A 7,016-nucleotide genomic window follows, 5' to 3' on the forward strand; every position below is an offset into this window, starting at 1 on the left:
GACAACATTCTTCTCCAGGTACAAGCCCAGAGCTCGCCTTTGCCTTCCACACTTTTTTAAAATATAGGAGGTATTTCTTAGTAAATAGTTAGTTACATTTTCACACATTTTCACATGGAAAGCCTTAAGTTTTTATCCTTTTACCTCAACCACTTCTTTCAGGAGAAATCCACTACTAACGGGTATTTCCATAAAGGCAACTTGCTAAGCTCGGTGAGCAATTTGTTTGCTGCTGGTGTTGACACAGTTTCTACCACACCAAACTGGAGATTTCTGCTGATGCTAAAGTACCCTGAAATTCGGAGCAAGCTGTTTACAACAGATGCTGTTACACTCCGTGCATTAGGAACTGAACAGGAACCTGGAGGGTCAACATATCTGTTAATAAGCCAAGATTTCCAGCTAATTATTGTCTAGGTATCGCTGTGCCCTGTGGCTCAGACCCAGTGAGGGGCACTCTAGTCAGCCTACCAGTAGATTATAAACAGAGTTCACATGGGCCAAGTCCTTTGCTCGGTGAAATCTCATTAATAGAAAGAAGAGAGCTGTCCTGTCTTGGCCAAGGAAATTGATCCAGATTTCCCTCAGAAACAGGCTGTTGATAAACCAAAGGACTGTCCTGATGTTAAGCGGACTGTACGGATGCTTTAAGTACCTGAGAAGATTCAGGGAATTGCTCTTTGACATTTCCATTCCGGTTTATGGTACAGGGCTGCTGGGAATCAAGTGGGGGTTTTGAGACACCTCTTGGTCATAGCAAGAAACTTTAGGCAGAAGAGAGGGCAGAAAAATACAAGTCTTCAGGTTTCTTATTGGTAAAGAAATGATCAAACACTGTAGTTCTGTCCACCTCCCTTTATTTCTGAGAGGAAAAGAAGATTTTGGGAGAATTTATGGTTTTCACTCAGGGTGTTTTATACTTTATATCAGTAAAACACAGTATGTCTCAGGGGTGAATCACCCCTTGGCTCTGCCTTGTAGTTGATCCTTTCCTCAGGAGAAGTCCAAGAAGAGATAGGGCAACTGATACAGTCAAACCCCCACAGACTGAGCACTGACCTCAGATGTTACATACGGATGCTGTCGTCCACGAAATTCAGAGGTTCGCTAATATCCTGCCATTGGATTTGCCTCATGAGACTGCTGCAGATGTCACTCTCAAAGGCTATTTCATTCTCAAGGTGAGATGCCTACAGGATTGTTTCTTTCAGCATTTCTGCTTTCTCAAGCCCGGTTAATGTAACGAGCATGAACTCTCTCTTGAAGTGACATAACAGCAGTCGGAATAACCTCCTTCTCCAGGCTGACAATCTTGAAGTCTTATTGCCGTTACTGCCACCACAATATTTGCCCAGGTCATTGCTAGTTCTGACCTTGAATCACCATGCTCTGATTAAGGACCCTAGAAATAGGGCCTGTACAGATAGGACAAGGAGCCTGTAGCAATAGGACAAGCAGTAATGGCTCTAAAGTAAAAGAGGATAGATTCAGACTAGATATAAAGAATGGATTAGGACAATTGAAAATGTAAAAAAACCTGTGTTGTAAAAACGACAAACAAAAAGTGGGACTTGAAGTGACCTTTTGAACAATGTGGTGCAGCCAGATGAGTAAACCCTCATGTGAAGTTAAAATACATGAACAGGATGTGAAAAATACAGGCCATTATATGAGAAAATTGCTCAATGTGACAGGAAACAATATGACACTCTGCTAAGAATTTAACATCAGAATATAACATAACATAATGAAAAATGAGAAGTGAATTATATGAGAAATGGCCTAATAGCACAGATAATTGTAGGAGAGTATTTGGGACCTTCTGGGGAGCATAAGCTTAAAAGGCCAGCAGTGTCCCTGCAAGCACAACTGAAATACCAACCTCAGGTACAGACGCAGCAAATCTGAGACCAATCAAAATTTAATTACTAGTGGGCAAAGATGGGGAAGGCAAAGGAACAGGAAAAGGGACAATGAAGCATGCAAAAAAAGCTCCAGTGATAGCTGTCTGGGGTATCTATCAGGCAGTTGTGAGACAGATCACTGCAGCCCGGAGCAAGACAATAAATGAAATCTCTTGTTTTGATCATTCAGGCGTGTTTGATTTCCTCCTGCAGTCTCCACCCTGCCATGGTGGAGAGTTGCTTATCATGTACAACCCAAAATTCATTCATTCTCTATTGTCAGAAGCCTTAGACAAGTGCCTCAGCTCAAAGGGAGATGAATCCAGGCCTTACAGTTTGACCATCCCGAAAGAAAAGATTGGACACAGAATTCTCCTGGTATGTTCAGACTGCTCTTCACCCCAAATAGACTCTCTCTGTGCAAGATGGCGCACAAAGACGTCTGTGATGGTGTCATGAGGAAACGAAATACAGCAGTTGTTGGCTTTCTAGATAATCTTTGTTTAATCAGAGCTTTACACATTAATTTCTTTTCAATGTGACTTTGCCCTTGAAGTGTATGATTTGTTTCACCTGAGGTTCTTTACCCTAATCACTCATCTCCATACTTCAAATGCCAGTGGCATTTGGTTCTGTCTTAGGGTATTTCCTTTGGTTGCTTATTTCCAAATTAATTAAAGCTTTGAATACCCTGAGTCAATAGAGCTTCTTTTGTACATAGTTACAACTTCTGTTTAATACATTCCTGGGCACTATGGAGAGGTGTCCAGCCTTACAGAAGGTTAAGATGTTTTGCTAAGAACCCTTTTGCTCATCAGTGAGGGAACCATACATTGACAGGAAATGAAAGCAAGGAGTTAAGACACAGTGTGGAGAATGAGCTTTGAGGATGGGACTGAAGAGTAAACCAAAGTTAAACTACTCTAAATTTGAGGTTCACAATGACTAGCATTTTTTTTCTTTCTGATAAAAGACTACCAATATTTCATCCTCTCCAATAACCACTGAACACTCTTTCTGTCTTACCTTTGTACTCACCTTGACTTGTTTTTACATAAAAACATTTACATAAGTATTTTTTTAAAGTGAGGAAAACCTCATTCAGTATCAACATTTATTAAGCTGTGCATAAAAATATCTGAAAAAGATTAATTAAATGGCAGTGACTGTATGTAACTTTTGACTTGAAATTAGATTCCACCATCAGGATGCTGAAAGCTTTTCCTTAGATTTCTGTCCTAAGGAGATTTCTTCTTAGAAGACTATTCATATTTTTCAAATCAGTAGAATTTTGGAAGGTAGGTCAGCTGTTCTTTAAAATGTATTTTGTGTATCCAGCCCTAATCAGAAAACAGATCTCTTTCTCTGTAAGAGTCAAACTGACAGAAGCCACTGGGATTGGTGGTTTCCTAAGTGAAAACTTCAAATTTAATGTTTCTAATGCAGTGTCTCTTTTTTCTTTTTTTTTTTAAAGAGATTAAATACAGATAAATTTTAATGAAATGAAACAAAGAATTTGAATTTAAGTAAGTTTTGTCTTACTATTATTTCCTCTTTTAAGAAATTATTTCTTATTTAAGCTAACCAAAGGTCAAGCTTATTGACACTCAGCACTTTTCCAAAACACCAGTGGATGAATATAACTTTGAAGACTGTCTTACAGATATTCAGTACTATCCCTTTCAGAGCAATATCTTTGTATTTCATCACTGAAAGGCAAATTTATTTTAAAGCCATTTACTGAACATTTGCCTACAAAATTTCTTTTATCATTTATATTCAAATCTGCTGCTGTTTAAATGCATGAATTAAATGATCAGAAGATCAATTGTATTTGTTTGATATTTCTTGGGGACATACAGTCATTTTTCTCTCTCACTGGAATCAACCTGTTAACAAAATATGTATGGTGAGGCTCTTGCCAAAAGAAGGCTCTTCCTCTTCTTCACAAGCCTCCTGCACAAGTTCACTTTTCACCCTCCCGTCGGAGTTTCTGTCTCAGACCTGGACCTCTTCCACTACATTGGGTTTTCTGTCTACCCAAAGCCTTATGAAGTCTACAATATACCACCTTCCTAGAGGTTTTTTCAGATGTATTTCAGACTCAGAAAAAAAATGCATACATTTAGTACAAAATATATCAACAGTCCATTGCCACATGTGTCTCTACACCTATGCATCTTCTCATCAAGCAAACAGGCCAGGGATCAGTCTCTGGTACTACACAGAACACATGCCCATGCAATGACATTTTCTCTTCCCTTACCTCCAAGGCAGGGCTTGGTTCTTTACACATTCCTCCAAATACAGACACACACACACACACAGATGCACACAAATACTAGTACAACCTACTGCAAGACAATCATAGTTGTCCCAGTTCAGAACTACTGTGAAAAAATGTTGAAGAGCAACAGAGAAAATCTTGTACTTGGAACTAAGAACTAATTTTCTTCAGAATAGTCTGCATATTATTGAGATCCACTGAACTCTTAAAAAAAACAAACCCAATTTTCCCACTTTAGAATTAAACTGCCTCCAGCATTGCTTTCAAAGATGCAAAGATGTTTACTTTGTTATGAGTGACATAGCTAATGTGAACAGATCCCCCAATTTTCCAGCACGTTTGGCCAATGGTCTGCATCCATTTGGGGTACTTTTTTCTTGAGTTCATGTTAGGTGAGAAGAATTGGGACAGTGAAAAGAATGATTCTTGCTCTACTGAATCTTGCTCACTGAGAAGACTAAGCACCACAAGAATTTTCTCCTGCTCCTAAAAGACCCTGGCCAAGTTTTCCTCATGCATCATGTAAAGTACCAGTGAAGAATTTTACTATCATAAAGTTAACAAACACTTTAGAAACAACTCAACTTTTTCAAGATGTGTATAGAAACATTGCCTGTCAGACCTTGGAGAGCCACAAATATTGGCCCATAGCAGGATCTTAAATCTCCACTTCAAAATAAGGCCAAGGGGAAACGTTCCCAAGCAAGGAAGAAACACTTGCAGCCTGTCACACATGTCTGTGACAATTTCACTATGCTGGGCTCACTCACTACCTTCCAGCACTGCAGGAAACAGAGACCTGCTGGAGAAAATCAGCAGGACTGCGCAGGCAAGGGGAATGGGGTGAGAGGGGCCGCCTCCTTCTCCCACTGCATTTCAAGACATGCCCCCAGTTCCCACAGCATCCTACCGATAACCCAGAGTCTTGCAGAGGCAGGTAAATGCTGTGCCTGTACTCAAACTCTGCACAGACCTAACCATGGACCCACCTCTTGGGAAACAACTGAAAATTGCTGTTCACAGAATCAAAGAACAGTAGAGGTAGGAAGGGACCTCCGGAGATCATCTCCTCCAACCTCCCCTGCTTGAGCAGGCTCACCCAGAACAGGGGGCACAGGACCGCGTCCAGGCGGGGTTTGAATGTCTCCAGGGAAGGGACCCCACAGTCTCCCTGGGCAGCCTGTGCCCCTGCTCTGGCACCCGCACAGGGAAGAAGGTTTTCTCATATTCACATGGAATTTCCTGTGTTCCAGCTTGTGCCCGTTGCCCCTTGGCCTGTCGTTGGGCACTATTGAAATGAGTCCGTCACCATCGTCCTGACACCCACCCGTTAGATATTTATAAGCATTGATGAGATCCTCCCTCAGTCTTCTCCAAGCTGAACAAACCCAGGCCTCTCAGCCTTTCCTCATAAGGGAGATGCTCCAGTCCCCTGATCATCTTGGCAGCTCTCTGCTGGACTTGCTCAAGCAATTCCCTGTCCTTCTCGAACTGGACACAGCACTCCAGATGTGGCCTCACTAGGGCAGAGCAGAGGGGGAGGAGAACCTCCCTCAACCTGCTGGCCACACTATTTTTATGCAGCCCAGGGCACCGTTGGCCTTCTTGGCCACAAGGGCATGTTTCTGGCTCAGGGTCACCTCGCTGCCCACCAGCACTCCCAGGGCCTTCTCAACAGAGCTGCTTTCCAGCAGGTCCCCCCCAGCCTGTGCTGGTGCGGGGGGTTGTTCCTCCCCAGGGGCAGGACCTTGCCCTTGTTGAACTCCATGAGGTTCCCCTGGGCCCAGCTCTCCAGCCTGTCCAGGTCTCGCTGGATGGCAGCACAGCCTTCTGGTGTATCAGCCACTCCTCCCAGCTTGGTATCGTCAGCAAACTTGCTGAGGGTACACTCTGTCCCTTCACCCAGGTCACTGATGGGGCAGAGTCTGGTTGGAGGCCTGTAACTAGAGGACCACCCCCGCCAGGGGTCTGTGCTGGGTCCAGTCCTACTGAACATATTAATCAGTGGGAACAGCGCTATTTACGGGCCTCCAACCACACTCTGCCCCTTTGATCATAACCCTCTAAGCTCTGTTGTTCAGCAAGCTCCCAATCCACCTCACTGCCCTCTCATCTAACCCACACTTCCTTAGCTCGTCAGTGAGCTTCTTATGGGAGACAGTGTTGAACGGCGCACTGAAGTCAACATAAACAACATCCACTGCTCTCCCTTCACTGACCCAGCCAGTCACGCCACCATAGAATTCTCTTCATATCTCAAGAGTCAGTATCTGACTCATCCTTTGTTAATAGTTAAATCCCAGATATATGCGGTAAGAATTACCTTCTCAATGCCTTTTTACCTCCTTTGGGGAGGTGGAGTAGAAACAAGCCAACTGGCACACAGCTGGACATCAGCCCAGGACTTTTTCCAGGACACCTTCCAGGTAGGTGAAGTGTCCTGGCCTTTTCTCCAGAGACCTCAAGGGGCAGCAGCAGCCTCGGGGCAAGCTGGTGCAAGAGCAGGCTTGCTATAGCTCCTCTTCCAGACTCCCAGCCAGGTCCCCCTGCTATTTTCCTCTAGGTCTCCACATCCCCATCCCCTGTGAGGCTGACTCCTCTCCTATGCCTTTGGTCACATCTCTGCAGGGATCCGGACTCTTTAAAGAGTCAAGGGCAAGGTGCTCAGCCTGGGCACCTCACCTCACACAGCCTTCACGTTCTTTCCTCAAGGTCATGTACAATTCAGTTCTCTACACTTCTACTAGAAAGCTCTTCCAAACGTTGTTCCAAAGGCTGTGTCTCATCTTCTCTCGTCAGTCCCAACAAAAGCCCTGGGTGGTCTC

General features: G+C 43.7%; 1 protein-coding gene across 4 annotated transcripts in view; it reads right to left on the reverse strand.

Annotated features, from left to right (window-relative positions):
- Window positions 1-7,016, reverse strand: part of CENPQ (centromere protein Q) — a 66,521-nt gene that overhangs the window by 29,503 nt on the left and 30,002 nt on the right. The gene's annotated exons all lie outside the window — the stretch shown is intronic.

This window comes from Phalacrocorax aristotelis, chromosome 3, assembly GCF_949628215.1.
Source record: "Phalacrocorax aristotelis chromosome 3, bGulAri2.1, whole genome shotgun sequence".
NCBI classification, from domain to species: domain Eukaryota; kingdom Metazoa; phylum Chordata; class Aves; order Suliformes; family Phalacrocoracidae; genus Phalacrocorax; species Phalacrocorax aristotelis.